Below are 25507 nucleotides of genomic sequence, written 5' to 3' on the forward strand. Positions count from 1 at the left end.
CAGTGTAAAAAAAGAAATAATTTTTTTTGTCCACATGTAGGAGAAACGTCCATTGCATTTTGTGAAGTTATTTAATATAGTAGCTTGAATCTAGAGAGTAGAATAATAAAACACAGATTACTGTGTTTTATTATTTACAAAGTTTGCTTTTTAGTAGCTAATGAACTCAATAAATCAGAGCCCTTCCCCATAATCTCAGAACCCAGACAGTATTGCTGCCACTGAAAACCCACTCGGGGAGAAAATATTTCTGGTTATTCTCCTAGGTACTCAGCACCCACAGGCTGTGTCCTCCCTGGAGAATGACGGTAGCCTCATTTGGCCAGTCCAGTATGATCCTGGTGCAGGATGCTCAGCAAAGGTGACCCTGAGGATGCTCAGGAACAGAAATGGCTGCAGCACAGGTAGGTGCTGGGTTGGCAGGATGGCTCCAGAGGATAAAGTGGCACTGGAGAGGATAACTCTACCCAGGAAAACCACTACCCTGTTGGTGTGCTCAGGCAGGGCAGCGACAGGGAGGTGCTGAAAGCTTCTGGAGCATGCTTTGGTCTGCATCGTAGAGGACAAGGCTTCCCTGGGGAGAGAAATCCAGACTAGCTTGAGCATGCTGCAGCACAGCTCTCAGTGAGTGGCAGTGTGCACTGGTGGGAGGGCAGAATACAGCTTTCAACCCACCAGTACATGCCAGGAGCACTAAAATACCTGCTGCTCCAGCAATTGGAAATCTTGACCATTTAACCCATTGTGGGGGTCAGAAGCGAACTCTCAGCAGCATTTTCTTCTCTTAGAGCACTTCTTTCCCTCCAGAGCAATAAAAGCAAGAGTAAGACATCCAGAAGGGGCTGTGGATGTGGAAGGAGTAGTATAAATTCAGCCCACATTCTTCCAGAGACCAGGCCATAATTCTGACTGGGTCATGCATCTTCTTTTGTTTGTTGGTTTTTATCCTCCAGCAGCTCTGTGGTGACAGTTCAATTCCTCCAGGAAGATCAAGGGACACTCAGTGTCACTGCATAGCAACATGATTCACAGGAGCCTGACCATATTTTGGCTTGCTGCCTGTCCTCACCTGGTGCCTGCAAAATCTCTCAGCCATATCTCACTGGCATAGCCTTCTCCTGCTGCATGCCATCAGTCCCAGCCCTGAACACAGAGAGAGCCCAAGGAGCACAGCTGGAACACAAGAGCCCGTAGCAGCCATGGGCCTGGAGGTACACAGGTGTGAATGACCCTCCTGTGTGTTGGCAAGGATGGGCAGGGCAGTAGGGAAAGGTACAGGCAGGGTGAGCAGTGTCAGAGCAGGGTGCAGGCTTTGCTGACACGGCTGCTTCAGTGTGGGGTTTGGAGCAAAGAGAGGAAAAAAAGGCCAAATAAGGGATATGATGCCCAGGGAGATGCCCAGAGAAGCTGCCAATACTCAATCCCTGGCAGTGTTCAGATGAGATTGGATGGAGCTTTGAGCTTCCTGATCTGATCTTTAAGATCCCTTCCAATCCAAGCCATGACTCTATGATTCTAAATAGGAATAAAGTAGCCTGTACTGAAATTCTGCCTGCTGTGGATAGATTGCTATAGGTACTTATGGTAACTGACATACATCTGCATATGTGTATATTTGAGGTCATGTACTAATGAAATGTAGCAATAAGCAACCTGGTTACCTTCAGATCCTTTTACTGGTGGTTGCCCACACTGAATAGAATGTGCTAAAATTGTAAACTAAAGCACTTTGATGCATAGAAAACTTCACTGTTACAGTGTAAACTTATTTTTCCAGAATAATTTCTTTCATAATTGTATTTATCTTTAGGAAAAAAATTCATGCACAAATAGCAGTTTTCTGATTAAATGACAGGTTAAAAATAACTTGTTCTCTGGTACACTAGTACAGTGAAAACTGAAGAAAACAGTGGAACTCAAGAGTTCTAAAATATGAGTGTATATTTTAAAGATATAACTGCTATGTAAGAAAAAAAATTAGTCACAGTTTTCCTCACTTAAAGGATTTGTAAAAATTTTTACAAATGAAGAAAGAAAAAGGTCTGTTGAAAACTGCAATCTCTTAATTGCCAGGAAAAAAAAAAAAAACAGTTTTCAATAATTTCTAGAATCTGACAGGACTCTTTTAGGCCTAGTTCTGTTACAGGCTACTGTCAGAGACAGACAGCTGAAATAAGTGGAGTCAAATTGGAAAAGATAGATAGGCACCTCCAAAGGCAATTACAACATCCTAAAACTGACCCCTAAATTTGATGACTCATTCTCAAAGTGCTTCCTTTGACAGTAAATAAAAGCATGGACAAATAACTTGGGTTTAGGCACCTGAGACATTTCAGATCAGAAAAATTAATCGTGCCCTTATATTGATATCATATGTGAAGTTTAGACTCTTAAAAAGAGAAAAATACATATAATCTCAAGTGAAACACTTAGCTAGTAAAATGCTTTTGTTTATTTAGCACTTGCAGTAGGTTAACTTTGACCTAAGAAATTTTTATCTGCTTACTTTCTACTCAAAATTTAAAGTATGTCATCTGATTCTCCTAGGGAAGAAAAAAAATCTTTGAGCAGAAAAAAATTTATAGATTTTACACATACACAGACATTCAGATGTATATCCTAATTTCCAATGTTGCTTCCTCGATAACCAGGGGAGAAAAGGATTTTGTTTGCACAAATAATCAAGTCTTTAGATCTGCTATGCTTGCTCTGTACAGATAATCACTGTAAACAGCCAGTAGAGAATATTCCCTGTGCAAAACCCTGAACTAGCATAGAGATACCATAATTTCTACATTTCTTTCCAAACACTCTTAAACTGCAAAGATAGTGGAATGAAATAACAAAGAAACATTATTTTAAATCCTCATATTTTCGGATACTAGATAAATAACTACAGCTGCACAAGCAGAGCAGGATTAACATTATTGTTTAGTTTTAATTTAGATTAGGAATCTGTAACCATTGGCATCCTGATCTGATACCTAGATTTGGAAACCACAGTAGGAACCTATCATTCATCTTTCTGTCTCAGGTTTATCATCCTGAAATTGTGGATTAAATAGAACTAATCAGGAAACTAGGAAAGAAAATTTGTACTGGGCCAATGTTATTATGCTGTGTTCTGTTCAGTTTATTGAAATACTGCCATCCTCATTGTAATATTCTTGTGAAATTTATAAATCAGTACTTACCATTAAAACAACCAAAATAACTAAAATATAATGTTTGATTTCAAAGTGTTTTATGTAAAATTTCTCATTGTCCAAATGTTCATCCATTTTTAACCTTATTGGCTTTAATTCAATTCCAAATCAAGATTATCCATTCCGTTTAAATTTTTTCTAAACACTTATGCTGATTCCTTAGTTTTCTGTTTGGTTGAGTGTTTCTTGCTGTGGGAGGGGTATGTTGTTTTGGTTTGGTTTTATTGCCTGCTATTTCATTCTTTTTATTTTAATGATCTTCATTCAAGAGAAAAATAGCAAAAAAAATCAATAATAATTTCTTTCAATAATACCAGTGGTCTCTTGCAAAAACACTAAAAAAAGCAATTAGTGAGGCAATTTTGATTTCACTGTATTTTAACATTATTTTTTTCTAAAATTATTATTCTATTGCTATTGGCAATAGATATTGCACAAATATTGGCAAAAATTTTTTTTTTGGTTATTGTTTCAGACTTTATTTTTTCTTTTAAGAAAATTGTCCACTTCAAATTATTATTAACCTTTCTACTCCTAAATTCAATTCCTAACCTACAGCCAAGTTCTGTCATTGAAACATTAAACTGGATATGTTAATTACAGGAATGTATCCCTGTCCTGATTTCTTTTGAGATAGAGTTATTTTTCTTATTAGTAGCTGGTACAGTGCTGTGTTTTGGATTTAGGATGAGAATGTGGATAACACACTGATAATATGGTTTTTGCTGAGCAGTGGTCAAGGACTCATCAGTTTCTCATAGTGTCCTACCAGCGAGGAGTCTGGAGGGCACGAGATGCTGATAGGAGATACAGCCACGACAGATTATCCAAATTGACCAAAGGGATAATTTCATACATATGGCATAATGCTCTACTGTGGAGCAAGCTGGCTGGGTATTGGCCATTGGGTGCTGAGGTGATGTAATGCATATTGCTTGTTCTGTATTTTCAAAATCTACTATTACTGTTCTTGTTGTTGCTATTGTTGCTGGTTTTGTCATTATTATTTTTCCTTTATTTTTTTTTTCTGTCTGATTAAACTTCCTTTATGTCAAGTTGGGGGTTTTAGGGTTTTTTTTTTCCTGATACTTTTCCCCATTCCACTGTGAGTGGGGAGTGAGGAAGCAGCTGTGAGTTTAGCTGCCTGCTGGATTACTAGCTAGGGGAGGGTTAAGCAGCGGGGAAAAGTAGACAGGAAATTAGTTGAAGCCTCACAGATTTTTGGTCATATTTCAGGTGTTCTCTTAGGTGCTTGACTGAATTGAATTTGTGCTTTTGTACTTCTGTGTACTGTATTTGAAGGAAGACTTGAAGGAGCATGAGGAGGAATTCTCACAAAGAAGAAAAATTAATATATGGAGTTTCAGATGGAAAGACCTCATTTCAGAGGTTTTCTCTTCTCCTGAAAAATTGATTAGACAACAGTAATGCCCTGATGACCAAACAGTGTTCATTGGTTCTTTCTGCAGCATTATGGCACTAGAAGTACTTATTTCATTCCAGAAGCAGCTGCAGAGCCAAAAGAAAAAAAAAAAAAAAACAAAACCACCAAAAACAACAAGAAGCAAAATATCTCTATGTTGGATCTATCAGAAGAGTTAGCTAGTACCAAAATTCCTGTAGATGATCCCATTAGATCTATGCATACAGAAAGGGTTAAATAACTTACTGTATGTCTTAATCTCATTTTTAGTCCTGTAGACCTCACCCACTGACCCTTTTGTTTTGAAATTGAAGGCACTATCACTGCTCTATCTGTAATTCATCTGCTCAGTGGGTAATTAGTTTTGCACTCACAAATGCATTGGGATTATATTGAGGGGATAGACTGAGGGTCAAGTCCTGCTTGAAAAACTGAATTTCCTTTATGACAAAGTCACTCACTTAGCTGATCAAGGGAAGCCAATTGATCTAATTTGTTTTGGATTTCAGTAAAGCTTTTCATAATGTCTCTCACAGTCTTTCTTATGGACAAAATGTCCAGCAGACAGCTGAATAAACACATATATGATGGGTGAGCAATTGTCTCACAGGTCAGGCACAAAGGACTACAGTAAATTGTTACATCAGGCAGGTGACCAGCCACTACTAGGGTCCTGTAGGGCTCATTTTAGGGCTAGTTCTCTTCAATGTCTTCATAAATGGCTTGGGTGCAGTACTTGAACGTATGCTAATTAACCTTACTAATGACACTAAACTGGGAGGAGCTGTAGGCCCCTTTGGGATGTAGGCCCCATCACTGAGGCCCTGCAGAGAGATCTTGACAAATTAAAGGGCTGGGCAGGCATGAGCAAGATGAAGTTTAAGAAGTGCTGGTTCCTCGTTCTATGATCATGGTTACAAGCACTCTGTCCTCATCGATTCCAATGTGTCTGTATTGATATAGGAAAGAACTTGTTATTCCAGAGATAAATACCTTTTAAATTATGTATATGTTAATATACTGGGTCTCAGTTGGTCCACAAGTCCTCTAAATACTTTAGTAGGGTTCTTTTAAATGTTTAGTGTAGATGCTGGCAGAAAAAAAAAAATCTATTTTCCTTATTAATAAACATCTCAGGGAGCTGTCCTTCATCCTGTAAAATAAAATCAGAAAATAATGTACTATCCAAAAGCTGTCAGCTGTTTATCTACATAGTTTTCTAGTGCATTTTGAGTCATAAACTAAGAAAGTACCTATCCAGAATTTCTATGTGGGAAAACAGGGACAATATATGATATTTTTATGTTAGGTCTACATCAGAAAGAATCTTTTTGCAACCAAGAGCAACAGAATGTATAAATATTCTAATTAGAGATCTAAGTTTAGGATAGCTATCTTGACAGTACAGATGTGTGACTGAGTCATCTAAAACTCTAAGTGTTCATTGCTGTTAAATCTATATACTCATTCCTACTTTCATAACTAATCAAGTTGACATTTCACGTTTGAGACATGCAGATTTGAAGTCTGTCTGCTGACACCTTTAAAAGTGTAATAGTTGTATGATTAAACATTTCAGGGGGATAAAAAATATTCATGCTCTATGCCATGTTATCAGAACTTAAATGAGTGATCACTTAAAAAACACAGTATGATTGTGGAGTTAAAATGCAGGGTTTCTTTAACATCTGCATACAGAATTGAAGTAAATAATACAAATTAAAATCTTAAAATGAAGTTTCTTAGATAAGAAAGTAATTCAGATATAATAAAACACCATAATAATTTTGTTTCATTCCCACTGACCAAGCATACAATATCATAATGAAATAGAATAACACCTAGTTAAAGAGTGTGATAGAACTTTTGTGTTAGATACAGTTTTGAATCTTGAAAATATCTATATAATCTATTTATCTAGGACATCACTATTTTTGTTCTTTTACATTTTAATTAAGAAAACATAGGGGATCCTGACTACTATAAGACTTGTTCCATCTAAAAATTGCAGTACTAGATATTTTTCAAGTCAAAAGTGATCTTGTTAAAATTTCTATGTCTTGGATATGAACAGAAAAATCTTACCATGACTGACTTACCTAAAAAATCTGCTGATAAATTTTCTTGATTCATAGATAAGTAACATTGATGCTTTTCATTCTAGGTTTTATTCTGAAATGGAATTAAAGGAATTAGTCCCTTAACTCGGTAATGGTTCACTGAGATGACTGGCCACCAAAGTACAGGCACAGTATCCAACTGCTGGTTCTGTTGCTGTTAAATTCTAGCTCCAAGTGGATGATTCTGAGTTTAAGGTTATACATTTAATGCTTTTACACAGAAGAATATGTAGGTAGAGTAGGCATAAATGAATATAAATACTCCTCTTGTTTTAAGAACTGTAAGCACGTTTCAATTTCAACAAATAATAAAAGTGTTAATATATAAAAGCTAAATTATTTTATATTAGAAATTAACTAGACCCCTCAGAAATCTCTGATTTGAATTTTGATAAATTAGAACTTCTGATTATGTTATATTGTATCAATACTATATTAAATTTAGGTTAGACCTTCCTTCTGCTTTTCTTCATTCACCTATTCTTCAAACCAGAAAGATGATGTGACTGGTGTATTTTTTTCAAACATCCCATGTATGCAAGAAATAGAAAGTTTAAAAAAACATACTAGGAAACTCCTTGCATTCAACCTGATTTATATCTAGGTGCTCCAGGTACAAAATTGTGTTTGGCAATAGATGAAACAGAAGATGGTGATATGGTAAAATATGTCTGAACAGCTGTATGAACAGCCTGTAGCAATGTAATGCTGTGATGCCAGCTTCATTCAGACCTAAAGAGATGTCAGTTGAACCTTTAGTCTCATCTAAGGCTGCTGCATGTCCCCGTACAAATATTTGAACATAAGCATAAAGCTTTCTGCTACAGTTAGTGCTAGCATGCACTTGAAACCTCATGGAAAATAACACAAACCTCATTTTTGTATTTATTAATAAAAGCCTGTTAGAAAATATAAAAATATCCACAAGTAAACTCTTCAGCAAGGAAGATGAAATCATCAATATCACATTACTCCTGGAAAATAAACCCTGTCATTAAAATCATTCTGCTGGTTGAAAACTGGCAATACTGGCAGCTGTGACTCTTCCCAAAACTAAAACACTCAATCTTAGACTCAAAGGGGAAATACAAAGGTGAGCACAACAGCAAAGAGAGGAGAATTTTCTAAGAAATATATATGGAAACACTTTAATTGCTTATTATCAACATTTTTCACAATTATATTACTTTAGTTATTTTTTTTTTTCAAGTAATTAAAAATAATTACTTGATTTGAAAGATATGATTTTCATCTTCTTTTTTGGTAAATTGTCAACTTGCTTTTTTATTTTTGGGGGTTTTTTTTCTTTTTTTAAATTTTTAGTGTTGCAAATACACATCATATATTACATGGTCTGGGACATGTTCTATCTGCCTTGTTTATCACACCCTGTGTTGTATAGGTAAAGTAAGTCAACCAAGCTATGTAGTCACTTATCTCATACAGGAATATACACATGATACATACAGTCTTATATTCCATGCATTCTGCACCTAAAATGGGACAAAAATCTCACATAATATCCATGACTTTTGAAAGGAAGCATTTCTGCAAACACAGTCTTCCCAGGTGATTCATATTATTTACTATCAGTTTTTTAATTATACTCCCCTTACATGCAAAGGACAGTTCCTTATTCCTCCCACAACATGCTCTTTTGTACTCAACTCAATCCTTAGACTTATATGGTCTAAAATTGAACACCAGATTATCAAAATAGTTAGGGAATTTAATTCCTGTGATGGATTTAGTCCTCCATGTATTGCATACAGAATTCATCTTTGTCTCATCTTCCCCTTCCACTAATGCCACCTAAGAACACCCTCATGCCATCCATTTCCACAAACAGCTCTTATAGCCTGTGAAATAGCCTGACAGAAAATTTACGAGGTGGCAATCATAGAGGCAGCAGAACTGCCAAACAATGTACAAAAAATAAATAATTTTTAACTCTTCTTCTCTGGAGGGTTCTGTTAAATATGGGAATTAAATAGCAAAAGGATGACATAAAATGGTAATATCATTCTGGGTAAGAGTTGACTCTAGGACAAATTCTGAACAGTATATGTGTTAAACTGAACGCCTCCACTTGTACACACATACACCCACATTCCCACGCACTGACACTTATGAAAGTTACTGACATGTATTCCTATATCATCATCTAAGATGTACCCTTTTTTGTGTATGCTAATGTGGGTAATACATAAAGGTGCACTTTTAAGAACATTGAAGAATCTTTTAAATCATCGTGTTTTAAAGAATCTGTGTTTATTTTTTCCTTTCTAAGTCTCTGCATCATGAATATGCTGCCTTTTAGGATGTCACTCTCGTGACTTCTAGAGCACAGTGTATGGACTTTGTCAGAGATACTTGGTACTGATTTTATCAAGCTATATAGTAATAAACAAAGAAGACCTCATAGACCTATTCTTGATGATGTTGACACTAACTCATAAAATCAATTATTTTCAAAACTAATAAATTGTTAGACCACAGTCATAATTTTACTCCACCAAGTGTTTTGATTCATTTAGCTCTATCATGTGATTTTCATTACTGTTAAGTACAGTTAGCCCTTGTGGATAAATGAAGATGGAAAATGGACAATATGAAACAGATTTGTCATAGTTTGAAGATGTGAAAACAATAATCCTATTTAATTTAGAAAGATATTGGTCTGGACTAGTGGACACTTCGCTGTTTTTTCCTAAATACCTTTATATATAATATGTTTTAAATAGTTGTGTGGCTACTCCTCTTTCAGGAGTAAGGTAAATGATGGAACAAAGAGAATGTCCTAGGGCCAGCCTTTACCACAGAAAAACCCTAGTACTTGACAGGGAGGTAGATTGGAATGGATGAAGCAAATATAAGGTTTTTATAACCTACAAAGGGATGGAAGATCAACTTCTCATAACCTTCCCATTACAGTAACTGTATTGCTGGGCATGGGTTAGATTTTTCTGCTCTTTAATGATTTATATCAAGGAACAATCTTTAGCATGGGAAATCTTTACACACAAATTTTGTTTTCAGCAAGAGAATTCAGGTGAAATAAAAGCTGATAAAGGTGAATCAGTCAAAGCTGATATAGGTGAATCCCTGAGCTGAACAAAACAAAAATAAAAAAGTAAAGAAAAAAGTTAAGGAACAAGTACAAAATATTCACCCTGTACTATTTTAGGCAGGCTCTTCAAAATAAATATAGGAAATACTTGAGCAGGTTGTCTTCCTCTGGAAAATTTGAAAAGGTATCATGAAATATGTAACATATGGAGATGAAAACTAAAAATCTGCATGAAGTTGAGGTCACTGGTATTTTCTTAGTTGTTCAAGATATTCTAATAGCCTCTCTAAAACCTGAATAAATCAGAATTAAATAAGAGAGTATAATCATGCTTTGATATAAACAAACTGCATGCTCTTGGCCATATTTCATCTTTACAAGATATTATTATTATTATTTAAATAATATAAAAATATCGTCATTGTTGTGCAAACACAGTTTAAGCAGCATTATTTCATTCCTACTAAATTTACTTGTACTCTAGAGAGTTTTAAAAAATATCAGTGACTGCTATTTTTTGAGTTTATATCTGGTCCTTCCAAGTATCTCCATGTGTTTTCTCTAATTATACTTCCATTAGATTCAACTGCAGAAAGAACTCTATACTTAATTTGATGAAGACCCTACTTACTGTCTAGAAATAAAAATGTTTTTTGTTATCTCCAAGATGGAGTAAGAAGCTTTCAATTACCAAATAGCAACTAATGATGAATAAATAATCTGAAAATTTACTTTGTTCATCACTGATGTTCTCCAGTGATACTTAAATGCCACTGAAGTGTGTGGTTAAAAAACAACTTTCTATAAACATAATTATCCATAAATATCTAAATAGATGACTCTGCATTGCTATATAAATAAAACTCCCTTTTCTTGTCCAACTAATCATGTTTGCATACTGTAAGACCATTAACACAAAATATTATCCAAATTATTACAAATTTACCAACCTCTCATTTAGAGTTTCACTCAACTTCAGGACTTCACAAACTAGAGCTCAGAAGATTTGTGGCACATCTATACTGACGTGGAATACAGAGCAAGGAACCGATCTCATACTATTGCTACTTAAGTATTATTGTGTTCCCTTCCTCTGTTTTGGACGAACACAAATAGGTTTGTCCAAGTTCAGATGTAGGAACCACTATGGGAATTGGTCACTCTACAGACTGCTTCCAAATACTAAAATGGCCAAGATTGCTCCAGTTTCAATGGTTTGTATCTTACCTGTTACTTCAACAGAATCCAGAATCCTTCAACCAGATAAACTGGACAATTATCTTTAATTACTCCATATATCCACATCTCGCTCTCCTTCTATCTTGTAAAATTGAGTCTGAAGTTCATAATTTATAGATACCAAGGTGTTTGGGCTGCAAGAGAAAACAAAACAGAAAAAACCACCAGCAATACAGTCTTAGCTTTATAAAGACATGTGTTTCTCCCTCTCTTTTGTTTACAGCATAGACACAATCTCCATGTCTTCTTCTGTCTTCTTCTTCTGTATTCACATCTGAAATGAAAATTCTGCTGAACTTCAACCAAAGTTTTCATTTTAAAAGTAAAGGGGGGAAAAGAAGAGCATCTTCCAACCCCAAAACCCCCAAACCAACACCAAGCCCAGACAAGCTTTTAAGACTACTAAATCAATATCCTTTAATTAGAAAGGTTTTTTTTCTCATTTCTCTAAGAGTTATATTTAAAGTTAATGTCTTTGTATTGAAAGGAGAGATAATTCAGTCCAATCTACTGCTTGAGTCAGGACCAACAAGATCAAACTTCATTCAGGCAAAGTAGGAAACACTCCAAGGGTGGAGATTGTGCTGGGTTTTGATGTACTCCTCCAAGAAAACTTTGACTGTTTTCTTGTAATCACACATCAGGTAGCTGAAGAACACAATTAAAACCCTCTTGGCTTTTTCTTCCCCAATCTCAACAAATCAAGATGAAGTTCAGTAATAGCTATGGGATTTGTGCCTTGTAGGAACTACCTCCAATTGAAATAAAACAGGCAGAGGTCTTTAAATAAATGTGTAAGAATATTTGGTTGAAATTTGCAAGGAAAATTGTGAAAAGCATTCACACAAGCCCCAAGACCTCTTTTGCTCTACTGATAGTTCTCTATGCCATGTAAATGTAATTGGAATAGTTAACACTGTCAGTATAGTGGAAATAAATCCCATTGTATATGATAGTATTTAATATCAATTTGACTATAAAATCCTACTGTGGAAGACTATACTTTTAAACACTGAATTTCTTAAAATTCAAAAGCAGATGTTTGCTTGCCATTTGCACATGAGAGACAAGGAAATTTTCATACTGAGTTTAAGATATTTTGCTACATATCTCATCTATTAATAATGCTTAACTGAGCATGACAGGGAAAAAAGACCAGGAACCTACATGCACAATTGTATTTTAAGAGTTTCCTCTCTGTCAGTAGCATTGATTACTTGTTAGAGTCGTCACAGTGACCACCACATATTTCCTGTGAATAAAACCGATGAGGGCTGATTGACACTGACTGCTTCCAAATTAGCATTTCCATGGCAGCCAACATCAATTACCATCAATGATGGGATGCTCATCTAGGAGAATCTGAACAGCATTGCAATATAAACCAAATAGTTTTGGTTACAACAAATGCAAAAGAAACATTAAGAAATAGAGAGGGAAAATAAAGAAAAATAACTCAATATGACTGTCACTACAAGCTGTATATTTGCTGCTATAAACAAGAATGACTATCATTAGGAAGTAACAAAATATGAGACTTTTGGGTTTTTTATTTTCACCAATATTCATTGTAATTTTAATTCTTTATGCTTTAAAAAATGTTTTCCAGAAATATTTACACAAGGAGCAATTTTTTTTCAAAGGCAATATGTTTAGGTTCTTTTCTTGTTATCCGTTTCTTACATTTTGAATTTCTGATAGGCCTAGGAGATTCAGATAACTTGATTAGACTCAATATCTTAATTTTCTTTGAAAATATGTATCTGATAAGAATCTTGTTAAGATGTTTGGGTTTTTTTCTCTGCTCATCTAACTTATTACTATTCTAACCTGCTCCTATTCTATAAACTTTCAGTTAAGTTTATCATTTGAAACTAGATTAAGACCTGAGCTAGCATTTTCCTTTGAAAACAGAGGACTGCAGGGCCTCTAGGTGGAAGAACTGCTGCAGGAAACTCTACCAGATTTCCATTCAGATATGACTCTAGGATGCCAAAAGGTGGACATTGCTAATTTTTGAGACAGCCAAAATGGGAAGTTCAAACTCATAACCAGTGCAAGGTAAAATGGTTTCATGTTCACATGAAGAGGTTAGGGAAGGATAAAGTAGGCAAAAAGATTTAATTTCTTTTTAGTTATATTTTCAAAATATTTTTCCTTCACTTTTTGTAAACTTACTTTTGAAACATAGCTGGATATACAGTACCTGTTTAAAAGAAACCTGGCTACAGTATTCAAAGTCAATACAAAAGAATTACTAGTTGTAGTTAGGTATAACTAAATAAGAGTGGAAATTTGGACTTCACTGAGAATTTTAGCAGAAAGGCAGAATTTTTCTAAGCTCAAGAAAGCTCATATGTCTGCAACTTTACTGACCCCAAAACATTCATATTTTTGTTTGAACTCCAGCCAAGGCAATGGCTTTGTGACCTAGCTATGACTTAATGTGTTGTGGTAATATTAGATAATATAGTTATTAAGATTGCATGTTTTTCAGGTGGCCAGAAATAAACCCAGTTTATCACTTTATTTCCTTAGATGTTGAGTTACCTGAATTATTTTTGATTTGTCAGGCAGACATAGAAGTAAGATGTTGTTCAGTTAATACTGAAATATTAGTCTTTATTTGTTGTATTTTCCAGCCTTACAGGAAAACCATAAACTAGGTGCCCTGTTCAGTAGCTATAACCTGAAAGACTGGTATGCAAGGTATGAAACATCTATAAAACTGTGCATAAGTTTTCTTCAACTATGATTATAATTTGAAATTTGTCAAAATATGACTGATATTGATAGTTTATATCCTATAGGTTAGTGTCAAGCAGTTTAGTGAGGCTACATCATTATTTTGTGTTGAATCTCAGCATACATGGGATCTGAAGGGAATGCATTCCTCTCAACAGTATATAAACTCAAGCAGGTTTATAAGCATGCACATGTACATATTTATTTAGTTGCTGGGGAGAATCAGAAAGGGAGATGTTCTCCTTGACAGTATCTATAATACTAAATAAAAAAAGTGCCAGAAGTGCCTTTCCCCAAGGCAGTCTACCAGTTTATACTCTCAGAGTTTAGACTTAGTCTCATTATACTGGAAATTGTTATTGCTGAATATTTTTATATTGGAAAAATCCACTTGAAAAAGTATACAAATAAGAACTAGGGAATGAACTTGATTTTTAAGTTCTGTGTAGCTCATATAAGTAGCACCTTTTCCAGATTTATTTCTTATGTGAATCCGGTGACAATTACTATAAAGAGCATGAAGAGTTTGAATCTTCCTTGAACAACAGAACAGATATCCTAATAAATAGATACTGACTGAATTTCCAGGTTGCCTAAACATGCGGGTGGTTTTTAATGTATTTGTAGTTCAAAATCTATAGATTCCCAAACAATCAATGCTCTTTATTGTGTTCCCATTTCATAGTTCCCCCATGTTGTATCTTTTTAAAAATAATAGTATGATAAGGAAAGAGAAGGGAATTAAGTGTGGGAAAGGTGACGTGTCCCTACACACTTCTTACTCAAAGTAATTGTGGTCTTACTGTTAAAAGATTGGCTTCCTATAAATTAATATATAATATTGCTTCAGAATTGATTGCAGCATTGCATAGATTACATCTGACACCTCTGGAAAGCTTGTTGGTGCCCCAGGCATCTCTATATGTGCCTGAAATATTGACAGTATGAGTTATGTGGGTAAATATTTACATACCTTCTGCAAAATGTGCTGAGGGGCACATCAAAAAGCAGAGTTTTCTCTGCTGGAAGTGAAGAGGAATTTGCTATAGAGAAGCAATAGCACTGATCAGGCACTGCATGCTTAATATTGATGGAATTTCTCTGTCTGTCCTGCGTGCATTTTCTTGCAGGGACTCTGACCCTTTTTTAACATCTTACTGTCTCTGCATTTTACTGTGTATAAAATGTTATGCATATGTTGACAGCAATTCTTTCTTCCTTATTTTTTAATACTGTATGTCAAGACCAAATTCCTGAAGGTCCCCTGGTTTTACCTGAAAAGCTTCAATTTCTTTCTACATATTTGTCCTTTCAGAAGTACCTATTATTTGCAATATGTGGGATTAGGGTTTGGAGGGGCCAGGGGGTAGTGACCATTGTTATTCTGGGGGCTTTTTTGTTCGTTTGAGAGTTTTGTTGTTGTTGTTTGTTTGTTTGTTTGTTTTGGTGGGGTTTTTTTGTGGTTTTTGTGATTTTTTTGGTGGTTTTTTAATTTGTTTGGGGTTCTTTTTCACATTTTTAAATGTGTCATTCTTTCAGAACTCAATCAACTGTTAAAATTTGATTTTCAGTTTTCCCTTTCCATCTCCTCTTCATATCCTATAGAAAAATAATGCAGCTGGAACTGAAATGTCTTCATGAATTTGGTCTATGAGAAGTTTCTTCCAATTTTCTGTTTCTTTGTATTACAAAATACCTTTTTCTTTATGTATTAACATGATTAGTCATATTTCATTTAAATAATACAGTACTAGAATCCTTAACTTGGACATATAAACACTTATGCTGTATAAAATTGGAATGCTAATTTAATCAAGTTTTTCATATTATTAAATATTAATTTAAAGTTTTAAGGATTATTTGATGTTTATAGTTTAATTTTCCATAGGATTACATCTGCTGATTGATGGAAGCAATAGTGAAGACAATATGTGGATATCTACAGATCAGAGGATTCATAATTATATATTATTAAAAATGTAAATTAGGCAGAATTCACAGTATGTATGTTAGATGAGACAAAAAACTATCTTGCTGGCAAATACCCACTAACATTGTTATAATGAGATGTCCTACTCTCATGGAGTCTCTGAGAAATCATTTGCTGGGCTTAGTTATGCCTAGGTTCATTTTGGAAAATATTTGCTTAGTAAAATTTAGAAGTGATTTGGAGTTTATAGAATTATTAAAAATAAACAAAATAACAAATTAAGAAAAAAAATCTACCAGGCTAATATTCCAGAACAAACTAAATGATTTTGATCTGTTTCTGATTTAGACCAGAAAAATATAAGTGACTTACTAAAGAATAAGAACTTTTTACTATCCCAGAAAGATAACACAGAGACACACGCTGCTTTGTCTTTACTTATACCTAATAGGATGAAAGTCACATCTGTCCTTGAAGCTTTGTCACTTCTTTAGGGAAGAAGGAAATCAGCATGGTCTCAGAAGTCTATGCTAACACAGTCTTGTGGTGGATTCCAAACCAAAGCTTTGGTCTTATTCCAGGCAAAAGGTATCTGGTCTGTCTATCCAAGTAAAGATACCCAATATGATTGTGCTTAGTATCAAATATCAGCATGAAATATAAAGTGTATTATATTCATAAAGTCAAATTGAATAAGGTGATATTCTCTCTTGACCTTGATGTCCATGACTGTACCACTGATAAAAAAGGGGTATAAGAAATAAATAAATAACCAAGCATCAAAGACAATTAAGACAGACTACCTTACATCTCTATTACTAAAGCTAGTCCTGCGAAAAACAAATTTTCTCTGGACATAACCACTTGGATGTTCCAAAATGAAGTCAAGAGACAAACCCACTCTTTAAGACAGTGGGCAACTGGAGTCCACTGTTTAGATGTGCTTTTTGGATATAGGTCAAAATCTGGGAATTTATAACATATTGTTGGATTGGATAGTCAAAGGCGGTTGGATGTTAACACAAATGAGGTTAGCTAGGCAAAGTATAATAATTTACTTAAACAACAATCCATTGCCTATGAATGTTAACTCTAGAGACAGGATTTAGTTGTTCAAAGTCTGATTGGAAAAGCTGCACAGGAATGTAGTAGGATAATATAACCCATTACCATATCTGTCCAGATGGCTGAACTTTTGTTTCAGTACTATGAACTGTGAAACTCAAGTTCAGTAGCAGCCATAGATGCCAGTACATTTGAACTCACAAGAGAGCATAAGTCTTGAGGCAAGAGCTTTCAGTTTTCATCTCCTATGTACATTTCCAGCTTGACATACGGCATGCAATTTGGGCCTAACATTTTTGGCATGTCAGTCCAGTGAAGGGCTAAGAGAGAACTGGGAAATAATTTTACAAAGAGATCTTGACTCAAATTCCTATTAACAGCAAATCAGAGAAATGGGGGGGTTGTGACGGAAAGAAATTATAATATTCTTCCATGTGAGCATTTTCCAACTCACAGTAAGCAATCATTGAAGCCTACTGTGTTCACTATTATGAAAACCATTTATGCATAGTTAGAACTCCTATGTAAAATTGACCAAATAATGAAATGAAAGCTGTTCTGAGTAACTCTTTACTTTACTCTAAAAAAAGCTGTTAATTGCTTCCGAATATATTAGAGTTTATTGGTATTGTACAGATGTGGATAATCACTGCTTTTCCCTGTTTGAATAGCAGCCATCTGTTTGTCTTTGAATGATTGCAGCATTTAATAAATACACTTCTGTCTGTTTCTGGGAAGTATTCACTCTTTCCCTGCCAGTGGAAGCAGGATGACAAGACACAAAATGATCTTCATTTATTAATACCAACTAATGTATATAACTATTTTAACTGGCTGTCCTGATTTTGATAAGATAGGTTTAATTTTCTTCGTAATAGCTTATACAGATCTATATTTTAGATTTGTGCTGAAAACAGTGTTAATGATACCCTGATGTTTTAGCTGTTGCTGAGCAGTATTTGCACAACATCAAGGCTTTTTCTGCTTCTTTTCATGCCTTCTCACTATCAAGTAGGATAAGGCTGCATAAGAAGTTAGGCAGGGGACAGATCTGGGACTGCTGACCCCAACTGACCAAAGGGATATTCCACACACATGACATTGTACTCAACAGTAAAAGCTAGCAGAAAAAAGAGGAGGGGGTTAACGTCAGCAGTTATGGCCTTTATTTTCCCAAGTAGCTGATATAGATGATGAAACCCTCCTTTCCTGGAGATAACTGCACACCTGCCTGCTGAGAGCAGTTGTGAATGAATTCCTCTTTTTGCTTTATTGATATGAGCAACTTTTTCTATTAAGCCATCACTATCTCAACCAATGTTTTTGCACTTTTATCCTTATAAATCTTTTCTCCATCCTTCTGTAAGGGAGTGAGTGAATGGTTATGTGTTGTTTACCTGTCTATGAGGTTAAACCACGACAACACTGATTTAGACCAATACAATATTCTTTGAAAGAGCTCCTATGATTCAGTAAACTCAACTGTGCTGAGTTGATGTCAATCAAGTATTGCATTTATAGAAATTGCAGTTGGGATTCTTTCTCTTTTCATCAATATAAGATAATTTCCTAAGAACTGCTTAGAGAATTGTTGCATTATCTGTGTTCTTATTATTTAGCTAAAGAAAAAAAAAAAAGAGAGAGAAAAAAGGAAAGTCAGTAATTTCACTCTTAAATGTACAGGGGCCTCAGAATCCAGAGTGCTACAGTAACTATGTTATTGTTGTTACTGAGAGTTTTTCTTTTAATGCTGAGTACCACTTCAGAAATAAGTGAACAATAGCCATGGAGAATATGCATGATTTTAAATTAATTAAACAATAGTTATTTAATATTTAGATATTTTTACCCTGAAAGCTGAGTATGTAAGAATGAACTCTTTATTCTATCTCTAAATTTCCAAATACAGGCATTAAAAAGTATAAATCATATAAGATACCAAACAACTACTTTTAAAATTTTGACAGTCATTAGGGGAACAATGGAAGATTTCATTTAGATTAATTTTGAAATGCGCAACACTCTGCATTAAATATCTCTACTTTTTTTGCACTTCATTAACAGCTACAGTCAAATACAGAAATTTCATATATCACTTTTGAAGTAATATGTATAACCTGGAGTGTATCAGGATGTACCTTATAATGTATGATGGACAGTGAATAATTTTATGGTTGATGCTTTCAAAGAGTTGCATTTAATTTTGGACTTATTTAGTGTTATTAAGAACTACTGAATGAAACTCTTCTGAGCATCCTGTTGTGCTTTGTGGTGTGAAAGTCATGAAAATGGTAATTTCCCTTGCTATGAAGAAGTCAAAGTTTTGAGGCCAGTCCTTTTTAAAATGAATTTACCTGTCAAGGAGACCATGTGAAAAAGAAAGTAACAACGAATGTTAAATAAGACAGAGTTGCACAGATAGTTATATCTGCAAAGCTTATCAGTGGAAGCCTTCTGAGACTATTTCAGTCCCAGCCTTCCCCAGAGGTTTTGGGACTCAAGAACAAAGTACAGCTAGCACAGCCAGGGGTGGGCCTCATCCAGCCAATAGTGGTGGGAAGAGACTCCCTGGCAGAGCTGCAGGATGGTCACAGCTGAGGTCCACCCCTGGCCTTGAACTCTGCCTTTGGCCGAGGGCAGCCCTGCCCTGCCTGGCCCTGCTGAGCCAGACCCCCTAACTGGGCTGACTCCTCAGACTGGCCTGCACAACCCTGCTCCCGTGGCACTCCATGTACATCCCAGGGCTGTGTCTGACCCTGTTCACCTCACCTGGCTTGATGCTGAGGCCATAGCTCCCAGCACCTCTGTTATTCCTGAAAATCAGCAAATTGAAAATTTATACTCATCCGTGTTCCACATGCACAAAACAACATTCACAAATGTTTGCAGTTTTTCAAAGACTATACTTCACACATGTCTATGTCTTTCAGATGAGACAACTGGTCCTGGTTTTAACTTTTTCTCATATTTGATCATAAAATTAATATCATAATTTTAACCAGAATATCTTTAAAAATGGTGAAAATGGCATACAGTTTAGCTTTGTTCCATGAACCCTAGTACTACGTACATCTTGCCTAACTTGAGGTACTTCACTAATAGATATTCACATAAGTTTTCAATGGAGGAATATAGGTTCTTTCAGGGAAATATTCAGCTGTTCTGGAGATGTTAATTCCTATCCTGAGGTGGCTATTTTGCTATATGAACTGTCTGTTCTAAATAAGAAAATGTCTTAAATTAGACATTTAAGTACCTGGAGATATCTCTTGGTCTTTCCTTTGAGGACAAGATAAGAGTTATGAGAATTTGCAAGTGATTGTGAGTTAAAAGAATTCAAAATGTAAATATTTTTTGAAATATAACTGCATTATCAATCTCCCACTTTTTTCAAATGAAGAAATTTATCTTTTATTTGAAAGAACACATTCCTCAAATTTCATGCATATATTAAGATTTTATACCCAAGCTACATATGAACAACCATGACTTGTTTTTAAAAGTGAGGATATTAATTAATAAAATACCTGATAACAATAATTGTATTTTAAAAAACCCGACAAAACAAAGAAAACCCCAAACAGACAAACAAAAACAAACAAAAAATCTGTTCACAACTAAATTTGTATGCATGAATATCTCATTTAAGCAAGAAAAAATCTTCAAAATGAAAAAGGATCAAGTAATTAATTCTTAAAAAATTCTGGGTTCATTGTGACCTAAGCACATGTGCTCTGTGATGAGCACATCATTAAAAATAATTTCTGATATAATGTAAAACAGATTGTTGTTCAAACACTGTTTTCTTGCAACCTTAAAAGAAAGGGGTTTTGAAATAATTGTAAGAGCACCTTAATTATTTAACAAATTTATGCTTTTAAAAAGTATGTATCTAACTGAAAGTTCAGAGTCTTATTTTGTCAGTTATGCAATAACTGCTACTATTCTTTTCTGGGGTTTTTTTTTTATACTTTAAATTACTGATGGTTTTCTCAATTCAATTTTGTCTAAACAAACTTTAGGTTTGGGAATAATTTTGTTTAATAGCTAGGCATTCTGAGGAGTAGAAGTTCTCTTCAAGTTTCCTAAATGTAAGAAAATCCTCATGAAAGAGTTATTTATTGATAAAATACACAAGCCACCACATGAATGGCCTGTTGTGCATATTACCTGCTCTACCATATCCTGCTGGCTGTCAGTCTTGTTTCTAAAGAAAGAGTTTACTGGGGGTTTTATTTTTTTATTTTGTATTTTGCTCTTTGGTTAATTTTTTTGTGGTGGGCATATTTGTGTGGGGTTTTATTTTTTTGTAAACAGATCAAACACCAAAGGCTGGTCATGACCTTTACTTTATCTGCCTGTTTTTAATTTAGACTTATAAAACAGAACAGTTAAGTTAATTGAAGGACAGAAAGAAATTCACATTAGAGCTGGCTGGATATTGGCTGTGAATGTGAGGGTTACCTTAATTGGATGGTGAAGGAGTAGCTTTTGATGATTACTTTGGTTGGTATTGATTTATTCTGCATAAACATCCAAAGTTGTGCCCTTTTGTCTAATAAATCAGGAGCCTAAAAGGAATGGATAATCATATATTTTATTATCAGTCATCAGGTACATTAATGTGTGCTATGGGGGAATCTACACAGCTCCTTCACGTAATGATATGGGTAACAATAGCTGTAGATATAAATGGGAGTGCAAACACTAACACACACACAGATACACAGGGAAAAAGAAATAAAATAAAGAAAAAATAAAAGCTTTCTCATGCTAATAGGATGTTTGTGTTCTGGTTCCTGTTAGAAGCCTTACCTTTTCTGAGGCTCTCGGCAGTGAATTCCAGCAGGGTTCTCATTAATATAAATTCCTGTGTGCTTGCAGGTCTTTAAATTACACTTGTTAATGCACACGTTGCTCTGCATGTGAATTTTGTGGGATCAAACCCAAGGAGCAATTATGATGATAGATGTAAATACTAGAATGTGTGGAGGCCATTAATTAACTGCGTGGATGTTTTACTACAAATGCTTATCACATGGATTTTTTCTCTCTCATATCTTCTGAACTAGCAGTCTGCTATTTATGAAATTTGAAAGAAAGGCAAAAAATCTAAAAGAAATTAACTCTTTGTATATTTAGTAAAAATATAAATCCAGACAGAGAAGGTAAATGTCTGTAACAGCCTCACTGAGAGAAAGTATTTTAGATTCCACTTTGCACGGCAAAACACACATACAAGATCATAATTAAATAAAAATACTTCATCTTAGCTTGATCTATGATAAAATTCACAGTAATTAATTCAGAATAATGAGGGAAAAAAGCTTATTTTGATTGTTTTCAGGATAAATGTTACCAGTGTGTATGATGTAGATGTAGAGCCTGAAGATACATATGTAAAGTTGACAGAAAAATAAAATAATCCTACAGATCATGATCTGTCATGTTGGTCTTTGAAAAGAATTGGGGTTTTTTTATAAGTTTGATTTGAATTCTGGCTATCCTTCTGAGCTAGAATTATGTTCAGCAGCGAGACTTCATTTTCTTTCAATATAAACATACAGAGTAGCCATGCATTACATTTATAGGGTCCAATATGTCAAGGTGCCTTAAGCACATATGATGCTTAAGCATATCAACTGTCCTTTATACAGATGTATTTCTAGATCATGGAGCGCCTCAGGAGATGGAATCCACTAAATGCATAAGGAAAATGGTTATTTTAGCTTTAAAAAAACAATAACATATCACAGTGGGCCTATATATATAGCTATTTCACTTGAGGGCAAGGCAAAATTTGTTCTTTAACTTCAACACACAATGGTCCTGATAGGGAGTCTTTTTTCATATTGAAATATTATATCTTTTGACGGCTGCAAACACTCAATCTATAAGCCATGTTTTCTCTTACACTTTTCAGTCACATTCTCTAAGACTGGATATATCATTACAAAGACACAGCTTATGGATATTTCATGAGGTATACTCCTTACATTATACAGGGGGAAAAAAACCTGAAACAAAACAACCCAGTGTTCAAATTGTACTTGTTAGAATTATAATCTAATTGGTTTCACTTCTTTGATTACTTTTCTATAGTATTTAATTAGATTCTAGTTCATGGTTGATGTGTTCTCAGGTCATCTGAGATAGGTCAGCCAAAGCTGTCATGTACTAACCTTAACTATGCATAGTATTCTGCTTTGTATAACTTAGTTTCTCACAGAATCATATTCAATAAAGGACATACTATAGACATTTCCAAAAGAATTACTGACAAGATAGCACTACTTGCTGACAGGTCAAAAGTGAGACATAGATATTGTCAAAATATATAACAAGTAACCCTATCTGACACACTTCAGTTTCTTTCACTTTTCTGCAGATTTTTTTTAGAATCCTAACACTTTTTTTTTCTCCTTGTGCCTTGCTCAATCAACTTGGATACTCTTTTCTTAGTTATTGATTCTGACTGGGCAGGTTTTTTCAAGATATACTACAGTTGTCTAAGTCTTCTGTTTCAGAATGTTTGTGCCCCAAATATCTTTACTAGTTAAACAGACTTTGGTGGTAAAAGGTATTCTAACAATGGAGTATCTAGATTCACTTACATCTGAGACTTTATCAGCAGTGAAGATTTAGCTGTTAGATACGGAAGGTAGAATTAATTATAACATAAGAGATTATTTCAAAAATGGTTCAACTGAAAATTTCTAAAATTTCCATATGCATTTCCTGGCTATTAGGATGACTGAGCATTAGTAGCTCAGACATAGGTCTATTTTGAAGATGCCTAGATTCAAATTAAGTGATGCTCATTTCCAATATTGGTTTAATGACTGTGTAGTAATTCCCCCATTGCTTAATTTTCAGTATTGATTAATTAACTAACTAAATTATTTAATTATTTAATTATTTAATTATTTAAATTTTGCCAGTGTTCACACAAATTGTCAAATGCCTGCCCAGGTAAGTGAGCATAGGGTTAACAGAATGACATTTGCCTTATGAATTTAAGTTTTATGATTAAAACATTTTTGGTTGTTGGAAGACTTGGCTTCCAGCGTAAAATTTTCAGGAACTATACCTCTCAGCCTAGAGAGAATAAACTGTCATGGCCCACATTTTGGGAAAGTGCTCTCTTGACTAGGTTATAAGACATTCAGAAAAAAAAGAGATTCACTGCAGCCAAGTATCCAGGTCCAGCTTTTGTCATAATACTAGTTTAGTGAATTCCCTTTAAAACTTGAAATATTCTGTAAAATCTGTCTTCATTATATATCCTCTTGTCCAAAGTGCAGAGTGTACTCATACTAACCCCAAGTCCAACCTCCCTACCCACCCCAACAAGTGAAGTACACACTGCAACAGGTGCACACTGTTCCTGCCCTGTAGCCCTTGAGGACTGGTGCCCTCACCATCACCTTTCAAAATCACTGTGTTCCTCCTCCCGAGGCTGTGTTGTAGTCAGCCAGGAGTGAAAGAAGCAGAAAACAGAAAGGCAGAGTCTGATTCTCTCAGTTTGAGCAGTCAGGTGCGAAACAGTGACATCTGTGATGAGATGAAAGAATCCCATTCATGCAATTAGTTTTGTTTCATTTTATTCCTTTATTCATTTTCATATACTACTGCTGCAAAATTTTCTGGTAAGGATTGTGTCTGGACTTCTTCAAAGCTCTGTTTCATTAGATGTTCATGTCAGCACTTAAAGAATGCAATAAAATGTCTCAAACACTGACAAAGGAGGAAGTTCCCACAAGATAAGCTAACTTAAGACAGGCACAGATGGTAAAAAGGAAGGTGTTAATTTTAGGCCTACAGAGAGGTGAAAGGTTTGGAATTAGCACACCAGACAAGACTCTACTGTGCAGGCTGTGGAAATAGCACAGATGCAACAACAGGAAGATGCCAAGCCTGGTGAAGCAGATCTGGGTAACCTATTGAGACAAAAATGCCCACCACGGCAAACTGCGGGAAAGGAAGCAGCTGCTTATTCACATGCCATCCCAACTTGTGTCAATATGAATCTAACTTTCTAGAAGTGCATATCTTTTAAGATAAGCAACCTATTACATAGTCAGTGGAGAGACAGTGCCCAAAGTCATTGTGCTTAATTTCCCTTTTGAGGTGTGCTTATGACTCTACATAAGAATCAAGCTTCACTGAACTGGAGTTTTTCTGTTCTCTACTGATTTCATGTTGACATATTCACCCGACTTTAAAGAAAAAATATTTTATTTTACCCTAGGCAAATAAAAATTATCTACTTACAAATGTAAAATAGTCAAGCACACAATACTCTGGGGTTTGGATATTTTTCCCTGTAAATATGTGTGTTTTGGTTGTTGTTTGTATTTTTTTTTTTAATTATACCTGAAAGAATAGAAACCTATCTATTGAATTTTCATTGAGATATTATGTTTTCTGTTCTGGGTCCTGGGTCTGAAGTTCTGGTGATGAACTTAAGCAATGTCCTTAAGCAGTGACAATCACTGAATCATAATACAGTTGAATTTGGAAGGGAACTCTTGAGGTTATCTTCTCCTGCCATCCTGCTCAAGCTTACTTCTTAGATTCATGTCCAAACAATTTAGAGTATCTTCAAGGAGGAAAGTTCTACAACCTCTCTGCTTTTGCCTCTCCTTCATGTTTATCACAAAATTACATTTGCTACCACTTTTAATATATTTACAAATACACACTTAT

General features: G+C 34.9%; 2 long non-coding RNA genes across 9 annotated transcripts in view; one reads left to right on the plus strand and one right to left on the minus strand.

The window, feature by feature from the left end:
• LOC115494885 (uncharacterized) overlaps positions 1 to 25507 on the plus strand; it is a 70668-nt gene that overhangs the window by 21371 nt on the left and 23790 nt on the right. For 4 of the 8 annotated variants that reach the window (XR_012055465.1, XR_012055461.1, XR_012055467.1 and 1 more), the window contains 2 exons: positions 267 to 404; positions 954 to 1219. The exons of 2 other annotated variants lie outside the window; for them this stretch is intronic. This is a non-coding gene — a long non-coding RNA (uncharacterized lncRNA). The remainder of the gene's footprint in view (positions 1 to 266; positions 405 to 953; positions 1220 to 25507) is intronic. 2 more of the 8 variants (XR_012055464.1, XR_012055462.1) reach the window with 2 other exon arrangements.
• LOC140683886 (uncharacterized) lies at positions 367 to 25507 on the minus strand. The gene is made up of 2 exons (XR_012055476.1): positions 11047 to 25507; positions 367 to 6801 (listed from the first exon to the last, which is right to left on the minus strand). It is a non-coding gene; the product is annotated as an uncharacterized lncRNA (long non-coding RNA).

The sequence above is a fragment of the Taeniopygia guttata genome, chromosome 1 (assembly GCF_048771995.1).
Source record: "Taeniopygia guttata chromosome 1, bTaeGut7.mat, whole genome shotgun sequence".
NCBI classification, from domain to species: Eukaryota; Metazoa; Chordata; class Aves; order Passeriformes; family Estrildidae; genus Taeniopygia; species Taeniopygia guttata.